Source organism: Fukomys damarensis, unplaced genomic scaffold (assembly GCF_012274545.1).
Source record: "Fukomys damarensis isolate Sample0158 unplaced genomic scaffold, DMR_v1.0_HiC HiC_scaffold_20, whole genome shotgun sequence".
Taxonomy (NCBI): domain Eukaryota; kingdom Metazoa; phylum Chordata; class Mammalia; order Rodentia; family Bathyergidae; genus Fukomys; species Fukomys damarensis.
Window position 1 is genome coordinate 416,253 of NW_022900932.1, and position 4,482 is coordinate 420,734.

The 4,482-nt window shown below is 52.5% G+C and overlaps 1 protein-coding gene across 2 annotated transcripts in view; it reads left to right on the forward strand.

The window, feature by feature from the left end:
* The window catches only part of LOC104875717 (saoe class I histocompatibility antigen, A alpha chain), a 31,694-nt gene extending 27,858 nt beyond the window's left edge, over positions 1 to 3,836 (forward strand). The window contains exon 9 of one of the 2 annotated variants that reach the window (XR_784149.3): positions 3,037 to 3,836. The gene's annotated coding sequence lies outside the window, so the exon portion shown is untranslated. The remainder of the gene's footprint in view (positions 1 to 3,036) is intronic. The other variant, XM_033766349.1, reaches the window with a different exon arrangement.
* The last annotated feature ends 646 nt before the right edge of the window (positions 3,837 to 4,482 follow it).

Below are 4,482 nucleotides of genomic sequence, written 5' to 3' on the forward strand. Positions count from 1 at the left end.
CCTGCGAGCTCCGGGTCCCACGTCCGCCCTCTGCCGCCACAGCTGCTAAGCTCCCAGGCCCCCGGTGGTAAGGGCCGGAGGCGCAGGGGCTGCTGAGACCTGAGACCAAGCTGGAAGCAGCAGTTTGATCACCCGGCCGGCTGAGGTCAGGAGGAACGCGCTGTGTCCTCGTGGGTCTGGGTGCAGAAGGCCCTAAGCAGGTGCATCGAGACAGGCAGGACAGAACTGCCGACCTACGCACATTCGGAAGCACGAAACTCAGAGTCGGTACACAACTGAGAAGAAGGAAGCACAATTGACCTCTACAGAAAATCACCAAATTACACAGACTAACAAGAAAGGAAGAAAGGGAAAAGAAGATATACAAAGCAACCAGAAAACAATTAGCAAAATGACAAGATTATGTCTTTACCAATCAATAATAACACAAAAATCAGTAGTGTCTCTACTTACCAATAATGAACTAGCTGGAAAAAAAATACAGAAAGCAATCTCATTTATAATGGCTACAAAAAATACCTAGGAATAATTTTTTTTTTTTGTTTTTTGTTTTTGAGACAGGGTCTCACTATGTAGTTGAGACTGCCCTGGAACTCACTATGTAGCCCAGGCTGGTCTCGAACTCACAGCGATCCTCCTGCCTCAGCCTCCCGAGTGCTGGGATTACAGGTGTGTGACACCACACCCAGCTAAAAAAAAATTTTAAGAAAGAAACATCGGGAGATATAATATGTAGACAATTACCTTAAATCACTATACACTCATTTTAATCTATTCATAACTCATTTAAAAGAAGTTATATAAAACAATGGTTATAAAATTGTAATGTTGGACTTGTAGCACGAGAGGATGCTGTGTGCAGACGTATTCACACGCGTGTGAGAATGACTGCGCGGGCCGGAACGGAAAGGCAGCTGCGTTTGATTAAGCAAAGTCACTTAGGAACTCTTCGGCTGGGTAAGGGGGCTTCTCCGGGAAATTCTCGTTTTAAGAAGAAGCAGACTGTAACGTGTATATGTACCATTCTGCAAGAGGACTGTAAACCACACGGACCGCGAACAGGTAGAAATGAAATAAAATTTTAAAAATCTTCAAAGCGGTGGGGCCGACACCCTGCACAGGGACGCAAGTCGTCCTCGGAGTCGAGCTACTTCACAGAGAGGGTTGTTACTCAAAGACAGCAAAGCGAGCCCTCTCCCTCTCTGGGCTGGGCGGTGTTACTGCAGCTTCGGCTGCGCCTTGTTTAACAAGACCCCAGCAAAACCTTGGCCAGAAAAGGCCCCGGCGCGTCCGCAGCTCTATCTGCGGGCTCCAGGCTTCCAGACCCGGGGTGTGGGGTGAGGGTGTTGTCGTTAGACCACAGGTCCGCCCCGCCTCTCGGCTGCCCTGCTGTCTGTGCAATTGGACGATTTGGAGGGACCTGGCCGTTCCAGCTGGAGGCGAAGCAGCACCACTTGGAAAACGAAACCTCTGCTGTGCACCTGCACTGCCCTGAGTGCATGGCGCCCTTGAACGCCCTGCACGGATCTGCCTTCGCGTTGGGTGAGGAGGAACCCGAGGCCGAGGCAGGAGGGCTTCTCACACCCCTGACTCTCAGCAGCCCGAGGTCACGGGTTCGAAACCCAGCCGATCTGGGAACGACTGCAGACCGCTTGGCCTATGCGCCCCGCCTCTCGGGTCTCGTGCCGGAAAACCCTCTCTCAGACCAGGGCCACCTCTTCGGGGGGAGGCGGCGAGGTGCCCTCCTCTGGCTGCTGCTGAGCTTCGCTCAGACCGCGCACCCGCGTGAGTGGGCGAGGGGCCGGGGCCCGGGGCTGAGGCCCTGGAGGGGCAGATCCCGAGAAGGGAGCAGGGAGGGTCGAGCCCAAGCCTGCGCCTGAACTGGAGGCTGAGGCTGCAGGATCTTCTGCTGTGTTGTACTGTGCAGCTCATGAAAGATTTTACCAACAGGAAATCAAAAAGATGGGGAAATAAGATAATTTAAGTAGCAGTTCTGATGAATAGTGCAAAGAATATTTTACCCTCGGAAAATTATTAATTGCAGTATTTTTAAGTGAAAGCTGTGTGACCACGTGGTTATTCTGAACATGGGGTGTTCAGGGCGGTCAGAGGTCAGCACATGCGATCCCACACTCAGGTTGGCGCCTCATCGTGTACCCCTAAAATGTGATTCAGCCACAAGGAAGTCTCCGTCTAAACTGTGGAGAAGCTTCCCTCTCCTCCATCAGTTTCTGTCCCCTGCACAGCCTGGGGCCCGCCCCGCTGTGGTCCAGCCCCAGGCCTGCAGCTGAGGACCTGCGTCCAGCGGAGGGCCAACCCCAGGCTGAAACCCCCCTGGTCTCTGCTCGGGTGTTCAGGACTTTGGGGTGGGGCTCCCCGGAGTGGGAACTCATTGCGCCACTCACTTTATTTCTGGACGCTTACTTTTTGTTTGTTTTTTATTTCGCTTTTGGTACCGGGGATAGGCGGCAGAACCACTGCGCTAAATCCCTGGCGCAGGACACTTGCCTTTTGTAAGAGCAATTTCCAGTCAAAGCCTTGCTACTAAGTCCGGTGTTCTCCCACCTAAGAGAAAGCATACACTTCACAGTGTCATAAATGAGTTAAAGTAAACAAAGAAACAAAAGTATCAACCACAGAAGAAATTCTGTATCATAATGGCATTACCTTTTAGGAAACAGAATCGCTTCCTGTGCACACCTTACTGGTCTAATAAGGCTATTAGGAGGCATAAAGTGTGCGCATTTCCATATGGGTGCAATTCTTATCTACGCGGGCAAAGTCACCCAGGCCTGGGCTTCTGGATTTGACCATAGGAAGGAGAGAGAGACATTCTCTTCAGCATCTGTCTGCTGTCCTTGTTTCTCCCCCTTTCCACAGTCATATTCAGGACATGGAATGTAACTATAATAGTACAATAAAATTAGCCACCGTAATTGTTTATCTGCTATATGCAGTTTATGCGCCCAGCACCATTGTGAGGTACATGGGTCATTCGTGCATCTCTTTTTCTCTGTCTCACTGTCATTCGCTCAGTGTCTCCACATACGTGAGTCACAGGGTGACATCAGACACCCTGGAAATACAGCACCGGAAATGGGAGGCCCTAGGCCTCCGGTAAAGAAGCTGAAATGCAAAGCAGGAAGTGCGTCACCGGAAATGTGTTAGCAAGCAAGCAAACTGTGACGGGTGGAGAAGCTGCAGCACCAGGCAAGTTCCGCTTTCGGGACCCTCGCCCTGGTTCATGCCCTGAGAATATTTCAAAATCTCTATTGCTCCAGAGCCCTCTGACTCTCAAGCCTTGCTCAAGAACTGTTTAGAAACCTCACACTGAGGCCTGGCGCGAACTCTTCCTCTGTGATCCTCTGATTTCTCTCCTGGCGTACCGTGCGGAATTTGGACTCACATGTGCAAGTGGCTTGCTCTGACCGGTCATTCGGTGTGCCCTGTCTTCTGTGACACACACACACTCACACTCATTCCTCACACGCTGGGAGACGGGTCCTCCTCAGCAAACATGCAGCTCGCTGTGAATCCCTGACTCTCCCCAGGATCCCGCCCTCTCCAGTATTTCTACTGGACTGTCTCTGAGCCAGGACACACAGTGCCCAGATTTACCGCCTCTGGCTTCGTGGACAACCAGCCCTTCATCCGCTATGACAGTGAGGTCGTGGAGGCAAAGCCTTTGGTGCCCTGGCTGAAGGAAGACAAGAGCTACTTTGATAATGAGACCAAGATCTTCGCGAGCCGCATGAAGGTTTTCCAGTGAAGTCTGAGAAACGTGCAGAATCACTACGATGGCACCACGAGCACGGAGGGCCCACGGCAGCCAGCAGGTATGTGCCTATGGGCAAGCGGGAGCCCCGGAGGTGGGAGGTCCCCCAGTACGGTGAGCAGTTCTCACTTGAGGTTGAATGCCAGCCCGGTGTGTTCACAGGCATCAGGACCCCCCATTCCTTACATGCGCCCCGTCCTACTGGGCCGCAGATCGACCTCTCACTTGTGCGCGTTGTTCCCAGACACAGAGAACCAGACTTTGTAGCCCAGTGTTTACCCTCAGAGGAAGGACCAGGCCCTGGGAAACCTCACTGGCTCCACAGGCATCCCAAGAGGGGCTAGAGACCAGCACGCCTTCTAGCCAAATGAGAAGCACAGTTTACCGAAGGGGGTGAGAGGCAGGGAGGGGCCCCTGAAGAAGGCGGAGCTTTGAGTGGAACCTGAGGGTGTGGGGCCTGAAGAAAAGGCAAGGAGGACACCTTGTAGCTGGGGGTTGAGGAGCAGCCATGTGTGGGCTGGGCAGAGCAAGTGCGGGAAGACTCAGTTATGTAGAAGAGGCCTCCTGCCTGCCTGACGCTACCGGAACAAGTTGTGAAGGGCCTTAAACCATTAAGTGGTGAGGGCCAGGGATTTAGCTCAGTGGTGCTGCCGCCTGCCTTACAAACCAAAGGTCCCAAGTTCAATCCCAGGTACAAAAAAAAAACA